The sequence below is a fragment of the Rhinatrema bivittatum genome, chromosome 1, assembly GCF_901001135.1.
Source record: "Rhinatrema bivittatum chromosome 1, aRhiBiv1.1, whole genome shotgun sequence".
Taxonomy (NCBI): domain Eukaryota; kingdom Metazoa; phylum Chordata; class Amphibia; order Gymnophiona; family Rhinatrematidae; genus Rhinatrema; species Rhinatrema bivittatum.
In genome coordinates, this window is record NC_042615.1 from 828,253,025 (window position 1) to 828,274,995 (window position 21,971).

General features: G+C 46.2%; 1 long non-coding RNA gene across 1 annotated transcript in view; it reads right to left on the reverse strand.

The window, feature by feature from the left end:
* Positions 1–461: 461 nt before the first annotated feature.
* The window catches only part of LOC115079311, a 40,402-nt gene continuing 18,892 nt past the window's right edge, over positions 462–21,971 (reverse strand). The window contains exons 2-5 of the long non-coding RNA XR_003853252.1: positions 20,459–20,544; positions 6,882–6,913; positions 1,682–1,712; positions 462–750 (exon numbers count right to left, since the gene is read on the reverse strand). This is a non-coding gene — a long non-coding RNA (uncharacterized LOC115079311). The remainder of the gene's footprint in view (positions 751–1,681; positions 1,713–6,881; positions 6,914–20,458; positions 20,545–21,971) is intronic.

The following is a 21,971-nucleotide window of genomic DNA, read 5'->3' on the forward strand; positions in this document are numbered from 1 at the left end:
GTTCCTTCAGTACCCTAGGACACATACCATCCGGTCCAGGTGATTTTGCTACTCTTCAGTTTGTCAATCTGGCCTACTACATCTTCCCGGTTCACAGTGATTTGGTTCAGTTCGTCTGACTCATCACCCTTGAAAACCATCTCCGGAACTGGTATCTCCCCCACATCCTCAATAGTAAGCACAGAAGCAAAGAATTCTTTTAGACTTTCTGCAATGGCATTATTTTCCCTAAGAGCCCCTTTAACCCACCTGGTGACTTCTGTGAATTAAAGTTGGGAATTGATTAGCATCTCCCACTCATACCTCAAAATATATTGACAACAGGTTCACAAAAAGTGCACAGTGCAGCATTTCAAGATTTTAACTTCTGTTTCAGGGAACTGAAAATGTGTAGCATGAAATTTCTTTGCTGATATCTTCCAAAAATGCTCACAACTCGATAAAAGAGACAACCATCTTGCAAATATTCACTGAATTTACTTCTGTATTCCAGTTCCTAAACATGACGAAGAATAACCTTGCTGGGAAAAGAGCAACAAATTAGAAGAATGTCAATGCTTTTGATTTATTGAAGAAGCGATACAAGTGAGAGCAGAATCATGAGAAGTCTCTGGAGGAGAAGATGCTTCGTGTGTCAGCAGAAATGGAAGAAGATCCCTTGTACTGAGCAGGAAGGAGCAGAGAGGATTCAGCCAACAGCCATCACTTTGCAGATCCATCGGCTGATATTCAGGTATGGACCAGGACTCCCTGAGAGAGAGAATAAGAGCAATAAATACAGAGCAGGGTCAGCCTGAGACAGAAAAATACAAAATCTTCTGAAGGGATCAGTGAGAGTGGATCTCTATTAATGAGGGGGATGATCCAAGGGCACCATGGGGAGAAGCCAACTCGCTGCTCGTTTCCTCTGGTTGCTCTATGGGAGAGTCCTGATTACTTATTGGCTCTGACTGCACTATAGAAGCTTTCTGATTGGCTGCTTATTGGCATTGACTGTACCTGCTTATTAACTTTCATTGCTTTCTATATTTCCATGCTCGATTTCATCTATATAATATTTCTCTAATGAAGACCGGTCCCATTCCTGCTCTCTGATTAATAAAACAGAAATCCTAGAGGATTCCAGGTGTAAGGAAGGAGGCTGCAGCTATTTGCTGGAGTAAGAGTCACGTTTGCTCCCCTCCCCAATCTTTCCCCACAGGAAACAGCTCTCACCCCCTCCACAGCAATCACAGAACCAGGCTGTCTTAGAGCAGGATCGGGTCTCCTCCCAGAACCTCCAGTTTAATGCCCATGGTGATGGCACTGAACCCCAGGACTCCCCTAAAGCTGCATAATATTGGGGGGAGGAGATTGAATTGGGGTTCATGGAAGCAGAATTGCCACATTCTGCCAATGTTGTGGTAAAATTCAGGTGAAGATTATTTCAGAGGCCAGCGATGGGGAGAGGGGTGAGAGATCAGTAAAGACAATGTGGGTGAGGGGAAGGAGGGGAGATGGGGAGCAGGTGTTGGTTTGTGAGTGGAAGTTTTATGCTCATCTATGGAAAGAGGGAGAGCACCAGAGAGGAAGAATCTCAGCTGGGGCGCAATTGGTCTTTATCTGCAGCCATTTACTATTTCAGGAAACGAGCATTCGTACAAACTCCTAATATTATTCAAAAGAGGAAGTTGGGTTTTACCAGCAGTTAGTTAGGGTGAGCAGGATGAATCCTACAGGAAAGAACAGAAACAGAGGTCACAAAGAGAAGTTTCTGGGACAATTACACAACAATTCAACTGAACAATTATCAGCAGCTAATGTTTAGGCTTACCAGAAGATGTACAGTGTCATATAGATCATTGTAAAGGAAAAAATGAGAGAATAGGGAAGAAGACCGTCTGGGAAGGTCGCTTTATAGGGGAGATACCAGTGTTATTGAATGCCATGTCTTTGATTATTAATGTGTTTTCAGCCCCCAGAGGGAGGAAGTCTGGTGCTGCCGCTCTTCTCCCGTGGCACTCTCCTTTGCCCGACTAAAACATTTCTCACTTTCGTTGCTTTGCTGCTACGATGGTGTCTTGTGGATTTGTTGCTGCTTTTTTTTGTGCATGTCTCAAAGCTTCGGGGTGTACAATTCACCGCTGCTGCTGCTTTCATAGAATATTTCTGGAATGTATTTATTGTACGTTTGCGTATCTTTATTTCAAAGTTAAAGGGATTTTAAAAAGAAATAAAGAAACTCCAATGAGCAGACCCCACCCTCCCCCTACCCCCCGCTTGTCAAGCTCCAGGGGAGACACAAGCACCCCCCACCCCCCAGCCCATCCTCTGGATGAGAGTTTTGCTCAGTTCTGATGTAGGATATAAAATATTAGCAATGTTTGCAAATAGAGGAACCTGGGGACATTGTCTATCCACAAGGTTTTTCAAATTGCCCCAATAATGATTGCTTAACCCATGATACAGGGCCCTCGACTGAAACTCTTAAAATGTGGGGATGCTTTCCAAAGAGTGTAACCTCAGCAGAAACGATGGCTCCCAAAGTGCTCAGCAGTTTATCCATAAGCTTACACTGATTTCCTGTTTATCATTCTTTTTCACTCTTTAACTCTGATGAAATTTAATGTGGACAAGGGATCTTTAAAAATGGCGCGGGGTACCCAGTAGGGATGTGCAGACAAAAAGTTTATGTTGATAAGTCCATAAGTCGAAAGGGGGGGTCAATTTCGGTCAATATGGACATATGGAGAATTCCATAAGTTGAGTCTATGTCCATACGTGCACCGGTTCCCTAAATAAAAATTTAAACCCCTCACCCTCCTTAATCCCCCCCCAAGACTTACCAAAACTCCCTGGTGGTCCAGCGGGGAGTCAGGAAGCCATTCCTCTATTCCTTTGCGAGCAGCACGTGACGTCCGCGTCACGTCGGAGTGACGTGGCCGTCACGTGGTCCACCGCGGTTCCGCTCCCGGACCCCTCGTTGGACCCAAACGGAACTTTTGGCCAGCTTGGGGGGTCAGGAGGCCCCCCCAAGCTGACCCCCCTCCTGACCCCCCAAGCTGGCCAAAAGTTCCGTTTGGGTCCAACGAGGGGTCCGGGAGCGGAACCGCGGTGGACCACGTGACGTCCGCATCACTCCGATGTGACGCGGACGTCACGTGCTCCTCGCAAAGGAATAGAGGAATGGCTTCCTGACTCCCCGCTGGACCACCAGGGAGTTTTGGTAAGTCTTGGGGGGGATTAAGGAGGGTGAGGTGTTTAAATTTTTATTTAGGATCAACGATCGCGATTTCCAACGTATTCAACATAGCTATGTTGAATAAGTTGGAAATCCGATCGTTTTCGCCTCATCACTTTTTTAAGTTAAAAAAAAAATATAAGTTGCGTTTTACATATGCGGTGAAAACGAATGCACACCCCTAGTACCCAGTGCTCCTACCATGTGACAGGGGACGGCCAATGGCACGGATACCCTGTCACATGGTAAGGGCAGAGGGCCATCGGCGCCATTTTGATTAGTGACAGCTGATGGCCCGGGAGTGGGAGATCGCTCCCGGGACCCCCACTGGACCACCAGGTACCTGTAAAATGTTTTTTTTGGGGAGTCGGGAGGGTGGGGAAGCTAAGGGATTAGTTTTAAAGGGTTGGGGTGGGTTTTAGGGGTTATTTTTGTGTGCCTTTTTCCCGCCCTCATCCAAAACGATAAAAGAACCCCCACGATCAATATCGTGGGGTTTTCCTATCGTTTTGGGGGAGCTCCCGATTTCTGATGATTTTGAAAATATCGTCCGATATTTTCAATCGTCCGAAGCCTGATTCACATCCCTACAAAATAGCCTGGGGCTCAGTTTGGGGTAGATTTTCAAAAAATGCGAATAGGCGTACTTTTGCTGGCGCATCAGGCGCAAGCAAAAGTACGCTGGATTTTAGTAGATACGCGTGGAGCCGCGCGTATCCACTAAAATCCCGGATCGGCGCGCGCAAGGCTATGAATTCTGTATATCCGGTGCGCGCCGAGCCGCGCAGCCTACCCCCGTTCCCTCCAAGGCCGCTTCGAAATCGGAGCGGCCATGGAGGGAATCCTCTAACGCCCTCCCCTCACCTTCCCCTCCCTTCCTCTACCTAACCCACCCGCCCGGCCGTGTCTACACGCCCCCTTACCTTTCTCCGGGAATTTACGCCTCCCGGAGGGAGAAGTAAATCCCCGCGCGCCAGCGGGCCTGTTGCGTGCCGGGACGCGACCTGGGGGCGGGTACGGAGGGCGCGGCCACGCCCCTGAACCGCCCCGGGCCGTAGCCACGCCCCCAAATTGCTGCCGACACGCCCCCTAAACGCCACGACGACCGGGCCCGCCCCTGACACGCCCCCGACACGCCCCCCTTGGAGAACCCCGGGACTTACGCGAGTCCCGTGGCTCTGCGTGCGCCAGTAGGCCTATGTAAAATAGGCTCACCGGCGCGCAGGGCCCTGCCCGCCTAAATCTGCCCGCCTAAATCCGCCCGCCTAAATCCGCCCAGTTTTGGGCGGATTTAGGCGAGCAGGGCTCTGAAAATCCGCCCCTTTGTGTATATGTATGCATGTAACCTGGTTTTATGTGTGTAAATGTCTGTACTAAAATATCCTGGGGCTCAGTTTGTGTAAATGTATGCATATAACCTGGTTTTATATGTGTAAATGTCTGTACTAAAATAGCCTGGGGCTCAGTTTGTGTAAATGTATGCATATAACCTGGTTTTATATGTGTAAATGTCTGTACTAAAATAGCCTGGGGCTCAGTTTGTGTAAATGTATGCATATAACCTGGTTTTATATGTGTAAATGCCTGTACTAAAATAGCCTGAGGCTCAGTTTGTATAAATGTATGCAGGTAACCTGGTTTTATGTGTGTAAATCTCTGTACTAAAATAGCCTGGGGCTCAGTTTGTGTAAATGTATGCATATAACCTGGTTTTATATGTGTAAATGTCTGTACTAAAATAGCCTGGGGCTCAGTTTGTGTAAATGTATGCATATAACCTGGTTTTATATGTGTAAATGCCTGTACTAAAATAGCCTGAGGCTCAGTTTGTATAAATGTATGCAGGTAACCTGGTTTTATGTGTGTAAATCTCTGTACTAAAATAGCCTGGGGCTCAGTTTGTATAAATGTATGCATGTAACCTGGTTTTATATGTGTAAATGTCTGTACTAAAATAGCCTGGGGCTCAGTTTGTGTAAATGTATGCATATAACCTGGTTTTATATGTGTAAATGTCTCTACTAAAATAGCCTGGGGCTCACTTGTGTAAATGTATGCATGTAACCTGGTTTTATGAGTGTAAATGTCTGTACTAAAAAGCCTGGGGCTCAGTTTGTGTAAATATATGCATGTAACCTGGTTTTATGTGTGTAAATGTCTGTACTAAAATAGCCTGGGTCTCAGTTTGTGTAAATGTAGCATGTAACCTGGTTTTATGTGTGTAAATGTCCGTACTAAAATAGCCTGGGGCTCAGTGTGTGTAAATGTATGCATGTAACCTGTTTTTATATGTGTAAATGTCTGTACTAAAATAGCCTGGGGCTCAGTGTGTGTAAATGTATGCATATAACCTGGTTTTATGTGTGTAAATGTCTGTACTAAAATAGCCTGGGGCTCAGTTTGTGTAAATGTGTGCATGTAACCTGGTTTTATGTGTGTAAATGTCTGTACTAAAATAGCCTGGGGCTCAGTGTGTGTAAATGTATGCATATAACCTGGTTTTATGTGTGTAAATGTCTGTACTAAAATAGTCTGGTGCTCAGTTTGTGTAAATGTGTGCATGTAACCTGGTTTTATGTGTGTAAATGTCTGTACTAAAATAGCCTGGGGCTCAGTGTGTGTAAATGTCTGCTTGTAACCTGGTTTTATGTGTGTAAATGTCTGTACTAAAATAGTCTGGTGCTCAGTTTGTGTAAATGTATGCATGTAACCTTGTTTTATGTGTGTAAATGTCTGTACTAAAATAGTCTGGGGCTCAGTTTGTGTAAATGTATGCATGTAACCTGGTTTTATGTGTGTAAATGTCTGTACTAAAATAGCCTGGGGCTCTGTTTGTGTAAATGTATGCATGTAACCTGGTTTTATGTGTGTAAATGTCTGTACTAAAATAGCCTGGGGCTCAGTTTGTGTAAATGTATGCATGTAACCTGGTTTTATGTGTGTAAATGTCTGTACTAAAATAGCCTGGGCTCAGTTTGTGTAAATGTAAGCACTTGTCTCAGGAGTAGCTTTGTGCAATATGACGCATGCAAGTACTCAGTCAATACTCAGAATTTCCTGCCATCCTCTGCATCAACCTGCATGGGGTGGCAGGAAATTTGAATCAAACAATTACGAACAAGGGTCCTGAGCTTGTTGGTCGGTGAATCCGATAAGTATGGGAACATAAGTGATGGAGCTTACTGGGAGGCTAAATGGGCCATTTGATCTTTTTCTGCCGTCATTTCTATGTTTCTATGTAATAACCCAAGGAGATAGAAGGAACTGAACAAGAGATCTCCCGTGTAAATTCACTTTGAAATTACTTAGTAAAGTCTACATGTACAATCTACTCTCAGACCTTTACTGCTCTGCTGATTGTTATTAAATTCCCCTCAATATTTCGGTATATCTAGAATGATCCTAACTAGAGATCAATCAATACCCACCCCCACACACACACACACACATGTACTATGCACAAACAAATTGGTTATGTGTTTGTGTTTTAAATTACAAAACAATTTGTGCAACTATTATCATATAATATTAAACATATTAAACACGCCTACCATGTTTTGAGTTAAATGTACACCGATACGATGTGCAAACGGTTATCGGTATATAAAAAACGTTAAATAAATAAATAAATAAATAAATAAATAGATTAAACTGTTCTTACGGTCCATATTTGATATAAATAATATTGCCTTTCTGAAAGAAATAGAAAAAGAAATGATAAAAATAAATAAATAAATACATAAATAGATTAAACTGTTCTTACGGTCCATATTTGATATAAATAATATTGCCATCCTGAAAGAAATAGAAAAAGAAATGATAAAAATGTACATATGAAGCCATCCTTGGGTCTGATCTTCTGCTTCGTGAGTCGTCTGGGACGGGATTTTATTTGTTTATTTATTTATTTGAGGCTTTTAGATAGCGACATTAGTGTGCAAACATCATACCGGTTTACATTGTAACTGACAGCTGGAAAAAGGTTCAATGACCAGGGGAGGGGAAAAACATGTAGTTGTAACTAGGAAATGCAGAGCAGGAGGAAGTAAAGCGTAACTCACGATTAAAATGACAAGTAATACGATGTGATGGAACAAGAGGGTTGGTAGAAACTTATATACACGGGACGTGTAAAAGGGTAGGTAAGGGCGCCAGGTAGCCGTTAACTTGTATCGGGGTTGTGTGTAAGCGAGTATCGAGAGAGAATGGGAGGGTGAAAAGGGTAGGGCCTAGTCTGGGTAGGCTCGTCGAAAGAGCCAAGTCTTTAGTTTCTTTCTAAATTTAGAGGAGCAAGGTTCAAGTCTGAGCAGTGTAGGGAGGGAGTTCCATTGCCTAGGACCTGCAACGGAGATTGCGCGATCCCCTGTGTAGGAGAGGTGGGCTTTTTTAAGAGATGGTACTTTGAGGGTTCCTCTGTTGACAGCTCTATTGACAGCGAGATAAATCCAAAAACTACACAAACGTTATCATCTATAAACCATGACATAGTGGTAAAAATACAAAACGAATATCCTAAATAACACAAACTTTACCATCTCTAAATCACGGGTGAGTAACTGGGGGGGGGGGGGGAAGCCCACCGGGGGGGAGAGCTTCACCAGAGCTGAAGGGGGGCAGTCAAGAAAGCAAACAGAATGATAGGAATTATTAGGAAGGGAATGGTTAATAGAACGGAAAATGTCATAATGCCTCTGTATCGCTCCATGGTGAGACCACACCTTGAATACTGTGTACAATTCTGGTCGCCGCATCTCAAAAAAGATATAATAGCGATGGAGAAGGTACAGAGAAGGGCAACCAAAATGATAAGGGGAATGGAACAGCTCCCCTATGAGGAAAGACTAAAGAGGTTAGGACTTTTCAGCTTGGAGAAGAGACGGCTTAGGGGGGATATGATAGAGGTGTTTAAGATCATGAGAGGTCTAGAACGGGTAGATGTGAATCGGTTATTTACTCTTTCTTATAGTAGAAAGACTAGGGGACACTCCATGAAGTTAGCATGGGGCACATTTAAAACTAATCGGAGAAAGTTCTTTTTTACTCAACACACAATTAAACTCTGGAATTTGTTGCCAGAGAATGTGGTTCGTGCAGTTAGTATAGCTGTGTTTAAAAAAGGATTGGATAAGTTCTCGGAGGAGAAGTCCATTACCTGCTATTAAGTTCACTTAGGGGCGGATTTTAAAAGGAGCGCGAATAGCCTACTTTTGTTTGCGCTCCAGGCGCAAACAAAAGTACGCTGGATTTTAGTAGATACGCGCGGAGCCGCGCGTATCTGCTAAAAACCTGGATCGGCGCGCGCAAGGCTATGGATTTTGTATAGCCGGCGCGCGCCGAGCCGCGCAGCCTACCCCCGTTCCCTCCAAGGCCGCTCCGAAATCGGAGCGGCCTTGGAGGGAACTTTCCTTTGCCCTCCCCTCACCTTCCCCTCCCTTCCCCTACCTAACCCACCCGCCCGGCCCTGTCTAAACCCCCCCCTTACCTTTGTCGGGGGATTTACGCGTCCCTCTGGGAGGCGTAAATCCCCGCGCGCCAGCGGGCCTCCTGCGCGCCGGGCCGCGACCTGGGGGCGGGTACGGAGGGCGCGACCACGCCCCCGGACCGCCCCGGGCCGTAGCTACGCCCCCGTACCCGCCCCCAAAACGCTGCCGACACACCCCGAAAATGCCGCGCGGTTCGGGCCCGCCCCCGACACGCCCCCCCGACACGCCCCCTCCGAAAACCCCGGGACTTACGCGAGTCCCGGGGCTCTGCGCGCGCCGGTAGGCCTATGTAAAATAGGCTTACCGGCGAGCAGGGCTCTGAAAATCCGCCCCTTAGAGAATAGCCACTGCCATTAGCAATGGTAACATGGAATAGACTTAGTTTTTGGGTACTTGCCAGGTTCTTATGGCCTGGATTGGCCACTATTGTATCCACAATATTAGAGAAACACTAGTGTCTGATCAACAATAACAAAAATAACTAGTGCATATAAACCATCAATTATACATATAGGTCTCCAAAGATTTTTTAATAATAACCTCACAAGCAGATAATGACTTATATCTTCAATTTTCTCAGCTGATATTTTTTAGATTATATTAATTTTTATTATACATTACTTTTTTCAAAAAGAGGAAAAGATAGCACTGGTTGAGAATATGACGATATCAAATTCAAGGTCTTTTTCTCTTTTCCTTCTTCTGGAGTTCATGGGGTGTAACCTTTACAGGCAACACATTAAGGTGCACTTGGAAATTCTTCTTAACCAGGCCAGTGGTCCCCAGTATACTTGGGACTAATTCTGTCTCCTTCTCCCATTTCATAGCTTGGTACTTGAGGACCTCCTCTTTCAGCATAACTGCCGGGCGCTGAGGATAGCCTCCCTCAGCAGTGCTATCCTTGGGTTTTCTCCTTCACCACCTTCTCCAGTTTTCTAGCACTGATGATCTTATCAGTTGCAATTGGAATATCCCAGGTGATCACAATTTCTTTGTTCTCTTTAGTTCTCAGCTCCTGGAAAGGGGGGGGGGGGGGCAGGTTCTCCAAGTGGGTTTGTTTTCCGCATACCTAGGCAGGAATGAACCTCATTCATAAGTCACGGCATGGTGGGAATTACCTCAATCTCTCACATTTACTGCTAATGCCTTTCTTAGTACTTGCATTGTTCCAAGTAGAGCTTTGTCCTGAAGTTCGTAGGATGCAATTTTCACAGACAAGGTATACTTGGAAATTCTTCTTAATCAGGCCAGTGGCACCCAATGTAATTTCAGTATCCTTCTGCTGCATTTTCTTGGTTCTGATTGCAACTTAATTCTTAAGGACCTTTGCTTTCTCCATATGATCCACAGAATAATCGCTGGGTTCTGACACTTCTGCGGCAATGTTGTTTTTGTATTTGTTTCCTTCACCACAATATCTGTTTTTTGTGCATCGATTTTCCTGTTGGTGGGAAAGGAATGTGCCAGGAGATCACATCTTTTTCATTTGCTTCTATTCTGTCAGGGTTGTGTTCCCAGTGTTTGTTTGCTATAGGAAAATTGGTTCTTACCTGTTAATGTTCATTCCTGTAGTACCATGGATCAGTCCAGAACATGGGTTGAACCTCCTGTCCAGCAGATGGAGACAGACCAAAACTGAAAGGGTATCCTATATGAGGACAGAGCCTACCCTGCAGCCCTTCAGTATAACCATTGCCAAAGCAGATATGTATAAAGATAACCAGTAAAGAGATCAAGCAAATAACAATGGAACTCAGAAAAGCTGAACAATTGAAAAAAAAAAAATTATATGATCACTCTTGCATAGATATCCATTGTCATCAGAGAGATGCTTCCAATGCCTCTAACTATAAACACAGATGATAGCAACAATCAGCATCCTGCAAAAAGAGAAAGAGACTTCGAGTGGCTGGCAGAAAAGTACAGGGAAGGGTGTCTGAACTGATCTGTGGTACTACAGGAACGAAAATTAACAGGTAAGAACCAATTTTCCTTTCCCTGTATGTACCCAGATCAGTCCAGACCGTGGGATGTACCAAAGCTTCCCTACAGAGGGTGGGACCGAGACAGTCCCGCTCGAAGCACCTGCCGACCGAAGGAACCAAACACTGGCGCCTGAACACCAAGGCATTAATGCCAAGCAAAAGTATGCAGGAATTTCCACATAGTAGCCCTGCATATTTCCTGTGGAGAGAATGATTTACTCTCCGCCCAAGAAGTAGCCTGAGAATGCAAGTAGTGAGCCTTTAGGCCCTCCGGGACCGCTCGGCTTTGATAGATATAGGCCGAAGAAATCACCTCCTTCAACCCCCGAGCGATCGTAGCCTTAGAAGCCTTTTTGCCCTTATTTGGGCCACTCCAGAGGACAAAGATGATCCGAGACCATGAAGTCATTTGTAACCTGAAGATAATGCATTAAGGTGCGCTTCACAGCAAGGTGACGAAGAATGACCCCAACCATACTCGCTAACTCATCAGGAGAGAACACGGAGAGTTCCACCGTCTGATTGACATGAAAGGAAGAGACAACCTTAGGCAAGAAAGAAGTCACAGTCTTAAGGGAAACCCCCAAATCAGAAAACTGGAGGAAAGGCTCTCTACAGGACAACGCTTGAATCTCCGACACCTTGTGGCGGAACAGATAGAAACCAGAAAAAACATCTTGAATGTCAGGTCCTTAAAAGTAGACAGGTGGAGAGGTTCAAAAAGTGTCTCGCAGAGGACCCGAAGGACCAAGTTAAGGCTCCATGAAGGACAAGTGGTATGGATAGGTGTATTCAAATGCTTGGCGCCCTTAAGGAAACGGACAACATCCGGATGCGAAGCAGCCGCGTAACCATCAATATTGCCTAAGAGGGAGCTGAGAGCGGACACCTGCAACGAACTGAAAGACAGGCCCTTGGAGAGACCTCCTGAAGGAAAGAAAGAACCAGGGATACAGGAGCTGACCACACCACAACAACCAATTCTGCACAGACATTGTCAAAAACTTTCCAAACACGGACAGGCGAGCGAGGTAGATGGCTTACAGGCTCGCAGTAGAGTGGATATAACTTCTTCTTTGTATCCCTTTTTTCTTAGTCTCTGCCGTTCAAAAGCCAGGCCACTAGACAGAAGCGATCTGCCTGGTCGAAAAATGCAGGACCCTGCCGGAGCAGGCGTGGAAGATGGCCAAGGTGGAGAGGACCGTCCGCTGCCAGGTTTACCAGATCCGCAAACCACGGTCTGCGGGGCCACTCTGGCACCTCGAGAATGACCGGACCCCTGTGATGTTCTATTTTTTTGAGAACCTTTCCCACTAGGGGCCAAAGAGGAAACACATACAGGAGGACATCGTGACGCCAGGGAAGGACCAGTGCATCCACTCCTTCCGAGCAGTGTTCCCTCTAGCGACTGAAGAATCTGGTCCAGGTGAGGCGGACCCCACCTGCGGATGATCAGATCCATCACTCCTTCTGATAACTCCCTTTCGTTGGGATTGAGACACTGACGGCTCAGGAAATCGGCTTGTACGTTCTCCTTGCCCACTATGTGGGAAGCTGCTAAGCGATCTAGGTGCCGCTTAGAAGCTTGTTGGCTTCTAAGTGGCCACCAGATGACTTCTGGTGTCTAAGCAGTGATCTAGGTGCCCTAGAAGCTTGCTGGCTTCTAGGGCCACCAGATGACTCCTGGTGTCCCTCTGAAGATTGATATAGGCCACCATGGTGGAGTTGTCCAAGAGCACTCGCACCGCTTTGTGGCGGATCAGGGGAAGAAAAACCTTGAGAGCCAGGTGAACCGCTCGGGCCTCCAGCCAATTGATGTGCCAGTGGGATTGGACTGCGGACCAGTTTCCTTGTGTAGCCTGGGACTGACAGATTGCTCCCCACCCGGAGAGACTGGCATCTGTCGTGACTACGATCCACTGTGGGATCTGTAAGGAAATTCCTTTCAGAAGGTGCACTACCGATAGCCACCATTGTATGTCGGCGATGGTAGAGTCAGAGAGTGGGAGAGTCATCTGAATCTGTTCCAACTCTGGCTTCCAGCAGGATAGCAAAGCTTTCTGTAATGGTCACATATGCGCAAAAGCCCAGGGAACCAGGTCGATAGTAAAAGCCATGGTCCCCAGGACCTGAAGGTAGTCCCATGCCGTGGGAAAGGGGAGCGAGAGAAAGTTGCGCACTTGGTCCATACGTTTTAGCACTTGAGCATCCAGCAGGAACACCTTGCCGACCCGGGTATCGAAGCGCACCCCCAGAAATTCCAGGACCTGAGAGGGCTGAAGATTGCTCTTGGAAAAATTGACTACCCATCCAAGGGAGGTGAGGAGAGCAATGAACCGGTTGACTGCTATCCTTCAGAGAGCCTCCGACTTGGCCCGCATGAGCCAAGGACTAGGACTGCTTCTCGACGAAGAGCAGTCACCACCACCACCATGAACTTTGTAAAGGTGCGCAGCGTGGTGGTGAGGCCAAAGGGTAGCGCTTAGAACTGGAAGTGTTGGCCCACAATGTTGAAGCGAAGATACTTCTGATGCTCGCGTCAGATAGGGATGTGTAGGTAAGCCTCCGTCAAGTCGAGGGAGGCTAGATATTCACCCAAGCGAACTACCGCTATCACCACTCTTAGGGTTTCCATTCAAAAATGGGGTATCCGGAGGGCTCGGTTGACTCTCTTGGGTTCCAAAATTGGACGGAAGGAACTGTCCTTTTTGGGCACAATGAAGTAGATAGAATACTGGCCGGTGCCTTGTTCCTCCACTAGGACTAGAACTATGGCTCCCAGTCCCTGGAGCCTGGCGAGAATCTGATAGACAGTCGCCTGCTTCCAGTGTCCTCAAGGGGAGACTATGTACAGATCTGGCAGGTCCCAAGCAAACTCTAATGTGTAACCTCTATTACCTCGAGGACCCACTGGTCTGTCATAAGAACATAAGAAAATGCCATACTGGGTCAACCAAGGGTCCATCAAGCCCAGAATCCTGTTTCTAATAGTGGCCAATCCAGGATATAAGAACCTGGCAAGTACCCAAAAACTAAGTCTATTCGATGTTACTCGTCGGTTCAGTGTGCTGCGGCAGTCAAAAAAGCAAACAGAATGTTGGGAATTATTAGAAAAGGAATGATGAATAAAACGGAAAATGTCATAATGCCTCTGTATCGCTCCATGGTGAGACCGCACCTTGAATACTGTGTACAATTCTGGTCGCCGCATCTCAAAAAAGATATAATTGCGATGGAGAAGGTACAGAGAAGGGCTACCAAAATGATAAGGGGAATGGAACAACTCCCCTATGAGGAAAGACTAAAGAGGTTAGGACTTTTCAGCTTGGAGAAGAGACGACTGAGGGGGGATATGATAGAGGTGTTTAAAATCATGAGAGGTCTAGAACGGGTAGATGTGAATCGGTTATTTACTCTTCGGATAGTAGAAAGACTAGGGGACACTCCATGAAGTTAGCATGGGGCACATTTAAAACTAATCGGAAGAAAGTTCTTTTTTACTCAACGCACAATTAAACTCTGGAATTTGTTGCCAGAGAATGTGGTTCGTGCAGTTAGTATAGCTGTGTTTAAAAAAGGATTGGATAAGTTCTTGGAGGAGAAGTCCATTACCTGCTATTAAGTTCACTTAGAGAATAGCCACTCCCATTAGCAATGGTTACATGGAATGGACTTAGTTTTTGGGTACTTGCCAGGTTCTTATGGCCTGGATTGGCCACTGTTGGAAACAGGATGCTGGGCTTGATGGACCCTTGGTCTGACCCAGTATGGCATTTTCTTATGTTCTTATGTTCTTACCATTGCTAATGGCAGTGGCTATTCTCTAAGTCAACTTAATAGCAGGTAATGGACTTCTCCTCCAAGAACTTATCCAATCCTTTTTTAAACACAGCTATACTAACTGCACTAACCACATCCTCTGGCAACAAATTCAAGAGTTTAATTGTGGCCCCACACCCTTTGCAGTAGAGGAGGACCGGAAGGCTCATCTGTATACTGATCCCAGCATCCCCCGGGAGAGAAGTCCAGAGGTCACCGCAAGCGATCCATGGATTGAATTCCACAGCCCCAGCTTCCAGAGACCCCGTACCCTTTGTAGTAGAGGAGGATCAGAAGCGCGCGCCTAACACAGCGATAATCTCAAACCCTTCTATTAACTGAGTGAAGATTAATTTAGCGGTGGTTAAAGAGGATTGGTAAGTATTAGAGATGTGAATCGTGTGCCAGATCGTCTTAACGATCAGATTTGGCTGGTGGGGGGGGGGGGGAATCTGATCGTTAAGATATGTGAATTGGAATCGTTTCCGATTCCAATTCACATCGCTAATTTTTTTTTTAGGGAGGCCAGCGCCGCTAAAAAACCCCCCCCCCACCCGACCCTTTAAATCAACCCCCCCCAAAAAAACCTTTTAAAATTACCTGGTGGTCCAGGGGGGCCTCGGGGGGCCTCAGGGAGAGATCCAGGTTGGCCTCGGGGAGAGGAGAGATCCAGGGGGGCCTCGCAGAGAGATTTCCTGTTCCCAGGCATCAGCTGTTCTAAAAAAAAAAAATGGCGCCGATGCCCCTTTGCCCTTACCATGTGACAGGGTATCCGTGCCATTGGCCGGCCCCTGTCACATGGTAGGAGCACTGGATGGCCGGCGCCAGATGGCGCCGGCCATCCAGTGCTCCTACCATGTGACATAGTGGATAAAGCCTGTTATGCCCAGTTTCCTCCAGCCTTACAGAATGAACTTAGCAATAATGGTTATAAACCTACTTGGTCTTAACTGAGGTTCCTTGATGGGGAAAGGCTATGGTGGGTGGGTGTTTTGTTTGAGGTACTGATTGCGGTATGTATGAGGTGTTCTTGGAGTTATGTATGAGGAGGGTATTGGAGTGGTAAGCTGAATGGTAAGGCTCAAGGGGGGAGGGAGTCAGGGTAAAAAATTAAAACCAGGGAATGCGATAACTGGTAGGATCAGTTGTTGTATTGTTACTTTGGCATATTGTTTGCAATGTGCATGGTTTCTTAATTGAGTTCTGTTATATTATGGTTATAAACCTACTTGGTCTTAACTGAGGTTCCTGGCATATTGTTTGGCATATTGAATAGCCTAGTGGTTAGAGTAGTGGACTATGAATCAGGAGAGCAGGGTTTGAGTCCTGCTGTTGCTCCTTGTGACCTTGGGCGAGTCACTTTACCCTCCATTGCCTCAGGTACAAATTTAGATTGTAAGCCCTCTGGGGATAGAAAAGTACCTACAGTACCTCAATGTAAACTGGTGTGATATCTCAATTGAGATCAAATGTCGGTATATAAAAATAATAAATATTGCATCCCTGCAACAGTGTATCACCTTCCGTCAATAAAAATTGTTTTGAAAAAAAAATTGTCGGCTCAGTATGCTGCAGCAGTCAAAAAAGCAAATAGAATGTTAGGAATTATTAGGAAGGGAATGGTTAATAAACAGAAAATGTCATAATGCCTCTTTATCGCTCCATGGTGAGATCGCACCTTGAATACTATGTACAATTCTGGTCACCACATCTCAAAAAATATATAATTGCGATGGAGAAGGTACAGAGAAGGGCGACCAAAATGATAAAGGGGATGGAACAGCTCCTCTATGAGGAAAGGCTGAAGAGGTTAGGGCTGTTCAGCTTGGAGAAGAGATGGCTAAGGGGGGATATGATAGAGGTCTTTAAGATCATGAGAGGTCTTGAACGAGTAGATGTGAATCGGTTATTTACACTTTCAAATAATAGAAGGACTAGGGGGCATTCCATGAAGTTAGCAAGTAACACATTTAAGACTAATCGTAGAAAATTCTTTTTCACTCAACGCACAATTAAGCTCTGGAATTTGTTGCCAGAGGATGTGGTTAATGCAGTTAGTGTAGCTGGATTAAAAAATGGTTTGATATGTTCTTGGAGACGTCCATTAACTGTTATTAATCATGTTGACTTAGGGAATGGTCTCTGCCATTACTGGCATCATTAGCTTGGGATCTTCTTATTCTTGTTGTTTGGGTACTTGCCAGTTTCTTCTGGCCTGGTTTGGCCTCTGTTTGTTAACAGGATGCTTTGCTTAATGGACCCTTGTTCTGACCCAGCATGGCAATTTCTTATGTTCTTTCTTATGTTCTTAAGGTAGCTCGGAAGTGCTGGCTCTGTTTCAGTGCATAAGAGTGAAGACTCTGATTTGGCATGTAAAAGGCATCAAAACCAAATGCCAAGATGGCATGCTATACAGTCGCAGATGAGAACATGGAGCATAAGAAATCAATGCTCTGGTGCTACCATGACCACCAGGGATTCTTCTTTAAGTATTTCCCCCATGGCCATTGCTGGGTAGGGTACTATGGAACATAGAGTGACATCTGGGCAAAGTGATTCTCATAGCTCTGGAATGGCCTTGTCAGCAAAGGTTCACGGACCTAGTAAACTTGGCGGTGGACAGTCCATTAAGGTTCAGTCACTTTCTGAGATGGTTGTGCCAGGGTTCCATATTTATGGATCAGGCGGCTTACTTCTGTCTCATGGCTTTCTTTTCGAGAGGAACCACTTGAAGGAGTATTCTGAAGACGTCATTGCTGCCTAACTACAGGTCAGATAGCTGTCCACATCTTTTGTTTATGTTAGGGTGTGGAGGATTTTGAGGCTTGGTGTGTTGAAAAGGGCATGTAGCTTACTCAGGCTTAAATTTTTCATATTTTATTTTATTTTATTTATTTATTTAGAATTTTTATATACCGGCAATCATGAAAACATATCTTGCTGGTTTACATAAAACAGGGGTGCATTATATACATAAAAACTAGAACTGTGGTGACCGAAGGTCACCACAGTTCTAGTTTTTACAGTTCTAGTTTTTACAGTTCTAGTTGTTACGAAAAGGTCTAGTGAGGGGTACAGCCTATAATTTCCTTCAGGTACAGGTGACGGTTTTAGGCTGTCTTCAGGGTAAGGTGGATGGGGAGTGTTTTCTGGCCTCACATCTGGCTGTGATTCATTTTCTTTAAGGAGCAAAACACTTGTAGACCCAGTGTGGAAGGTGTGTCCCTTATGGAATCTTAATTTGGTGACGAGGGTGTTATGTGAGGCTTTGCTCAAGTCATTGTGGAGGATAACTCTAAAGGATTTATCCCTGAAAGTGATTATTTTAATGGTGAATTGACCCCCCCCCCAAGACTTGCCAAAAGTCCCTGGTGGTCCAGCAGGGGTCCCGGGAGCGATCTCCTGCACTCGGGTCATCAGCTGCCAGTATTCAAAATGGCGCCGATAGCCTTTGCCCTTACTATGTCACAGGGGCTATCGGCGCCATTTTGAATACCGGCAGCCCCATAGCCCGAGTGCAGAAGATCGCTCCTGGAACTCCCACCAGGTACTTTTGGCAAATCTTGAGGGGGTCATGAGAGTGGGGAGCCTATTTGTTGGTGATCCGTTGTATTCGTGGGGGTTCACCATACGTTTTGGAACCCCCTCGATTACAATGAATATGGCATATACGTTGCGGATTCACAATACATCGAAAACGAATGCACACCTCTAGTAGGCAGCGGTATCCTCCAAGCAAAAGTGGAGTTCAGGCAGCGAGTCTGGGAACATGGGTCCTCGAGGAGCAAGTATCGGTTCCAGACAATGACCTGAAAGAAAAGAGAGAGGCCCCCGAGGAGCGGGTACTCAATAGAGTAAGTCCAATTAAGGAGAGGCAGAGTAGCTAGGTACGGAGAGCGAATCCCATCCGTAAGGAGTTCCCTTGCTAACTCTATAAGCTAGCAAACTGAGTATGCTTTTGTATCCGGGATGCGTGACGTCATCACAGGGGGACACCCCTGAGGTTCGTGCCAAAGGAAGCATAAGAAGCAGGGCCACGCGGAGCGCACGCCCTATGGTAGCTGAACAATATGGCAGGATGCAGCGCCCAAGCCGGACTGGGGACGTTGGAGGGGACGGCAGGCAGATGCCGCGGCAGCCAGACATCCATCAACCGCGGGAGGAGTCACCAAAGAGGTAAGGAGGGCGGAGTGGAGACGTCGGGCAGCGACAGTTGTAACACCAGCCAAATACTAGCCAGCTGGCAATCCTAGCAGGAAGGCAGCAGCTGCAGCTGTGTAAGAGGGAGGGCTGGAGGCTGATGGGGTGAGGTGAGAATTTCTGAAAGATAATTTTGTATGAGAGAAAATCTGGAGGGAGAGTTGAAAGAAAGTTCCCAGGTTGTTATGCCAGTAATTTTGAGCCACAGAATGAACTGCACTGAAGATTTTCCTTGTGTGGAGCTGTGGAGCTGGGGAGATGAGCCAAAGAAGATCTGGAGAGAGAGTCCACAATAATTCTGCTAAACTCTTCCCCTTTCAATCCCAGCATTTCTAGAATGAGAACATCAGGATGTTTTGATGCCTTCTCTATAAAGCTGGCAGAGGTCCCAACAAAAGAACATAAGAACTGCCATACTGGGTCAGAGCAAGGGTTCACCAGGCCCAGTATCCTGTTTCCAGCAGTGGCCAATCCAAGTCACAAGTACCTGGCAAGTATCCAAACACTAGATAAATCACAAGCTACTATTGCTTATTAATTACTATCATAGCAGTTTATGGATATATCCTCTAGGAACGATTCCAAACCTTTTTTAAACCCAGTTACACAAACCACTGTAACCACATTCTCTGGTAATGAATTCCAGAGCTTAACTATGCGCTGAGATACTGACCCAAATTTGGAGATTTTACTTATTCTTTTCCTCTTTTTATGAAAAGTATGAGGGGAAGACTAAAACCTACTCAACAGATTAGGTCTCTCCAGCAATGCTACTGTCTAAACTGGATGGGATTGTGTGGTGCGATGCTGACTGAGTTAAAGGGATGTGAGCTCGGTTGCCAAGATGAGTGAGGGAGCAGCCTACCAGCTTGAGCATGAAGTATCTTTAGGTCCTCTTGTCTTTCCCTCCCCCGCAGTTTGATATCTCCCTCCACCCCAGTACCAGGCTAAGAGGAATTCTGTATTTTGGTGGTAGAGCTGACAATAATGGAATGCTTTGGAATCAGCTTAGTGGTTTGGGAACTACTTTGCAGAGAAGTGCATGATTTACAACTCATGGGATTGGAGGGAGAAACGTGTATTACAGCAACGGACTCTGGGGCACCCAGGAAGAGAGCTGAATGATAAAATTTGATGACAGAAGGAAGATCTGCAGCTCAGGACTCAAGTTTGAAAGTTCACCAGTTGTCCTCTCTTGTGATGAGACAGCCTACTTCCTCAGTAGCTTGAGAGGACGGTCTCTGCCTGCTAAAGTCTCCAGTAGTCACCTTGGACTCATTTTGGAACATTCTGGAATGAACTATTTCCAAGTATCCTCTGAAATTGTATCTCTATCTAATTTGGGTGAGCTTTTGTCGCAGCAGCAGGGATATATGTCTCTGCAATATAAAGGATACATTGGGAAATGATGACCTCCCTGTGCAGGGCAGGGAGGAGGCAGGCACCTTTGGATTGCAGGCACAGGGCCCTCCTTAGAGAGCACCATGAGCAGGGAACAAGTGACAGAGGAGCATTGGGGGTGAGAAGAAGAGGCGGCCCGGAGGAGGTAGAGGTAGGGGTTCGAGGGGTTCAGTGGTGAATCGAGGCCATGGTGGTAGGGAGTGTGGATCGATGCCTTGGGGATGGGAGCTCCCCTTGTTAAACTTTTACAGCCTGAGCTTTGTTTGTAATAATAATGGCAAGAAAAAAGGGAACTTAAAACCACGCGTTTCTTTACCTGCTCTGTTTTACTGCTTCTCATGCACACTTACCGAATCGATGGTCACACTGTCATAAGGTTCTCCATTTATATCGACAGGAGCAGTAGTAGCAGAGGTAAGAGCAGCAGCAGTAGCTCCTACAGTGTCGAGGATGGCAGTCGCATGCAGATGAGAAAGAGAAAACAAGTTGTGTAAATGAAAATTGCACTTTCACAGACACTTCTTACATTTTTTGTCACTGAAATAATTTAGCTACAGAAAGTATGGATAAGATGAATCATCAGTGAGAAAGAAACTTATTTTTAGAATGGAGATGCAACATTTCACAGTAATCGACGTCTCATACTCAGAACTTTGCTGGCACGACAGTTTTACTGTGTGTGTGTTTTGGAAGAGAGTTCACTAGTTGAATTGCTATCTACACTTTGTTGTATAAGGAGATTTGGGTGGGAGACCCTGGGGCAGGGGTGGGAGACCCTGCGGCAGGGGTGGCGAACTCCAGTCCTCAAGGGCCAGAATAACCATAATGAATATGCAGGAGATAGTTTTGCATACATTGGAGGCAGAGCATGCAGATCTATCTCATTTATATTCATTCTGGATATCCTGAAAAACTGGCCTATTTGTGTCCCTCGAGGACCAGAGTTTGCCTCCTGTGCCCTGGGGAATCCTTGGTGTGAGTGTTACAGAGAAAAGTATTTTGTGCTAGCAGTACCGCTAAGTGACCCCTGGAGGGCAGGTGGTGTAGTGTTGAGCAATGGGTTGAACTAAGATGTTTTAACTTGAATGTTGTTAGGGATTTTTTTTTGTTGTTGATCTGGATTTCCCTTTAAATAGGTTATGGGATCTGATTGTTAGAGAAATGGCCTAGAAGGGTATAAAATGTAGGTCAATCTGGCAGGAATGGCAATATTTATTACGTTTTGGGAAGAAGATAGGGACCTCCAAGATGTAGGTGTTATGATCAGGAGATTCGTGAACCCTTGGGCCGATGGGGAGGTTGGTACTACCTTGGGAGATGGCTCCGCAGGTTCCTCCATCGGGTGGTGAGGCGGAACAGAAGCTGGGGCTGGCTGGATCCTCGTTGTAGGAGATTCAGATGGATGCTGAGAGGACACCGAGGCGTGAAGTCAGAGCAAGGGGCAGTTGGATCTTCACCACTGGAGACCCGCGGTCCCCCCAGGAGGAGCCCGTAGGGACCCGGGTCGCTGGGACTTAGGTGGAACTTTGAGAGGTCAAAGAGGAGTGAGGTGCAAGGGCCAACTGGAACTTCGCCACTGGAAGCCCGCGGTCCCCCCGAGAGGAGCCCGTAGGGTCAGGGGCCGCTGGAACTTAGGTGGGCCCTTGAAGGAGGATGGTCCAAGAGAAGTCCGAGGTCGAATACCAGAGGATTGCCGCTTGCCAGTCCGAAGTCACACACCGAAGGATCACCGCTTGCCAGTCCAAAGTCATACACCGAGGAATCACCGCTTGCCAGTCCGAAGTCACACACCGAGGAATCACCGAGAAGAAGCAGGAACCAGGAATCAGGAACTCGAGGATCCAGAAGACTCACCGAAGCAAG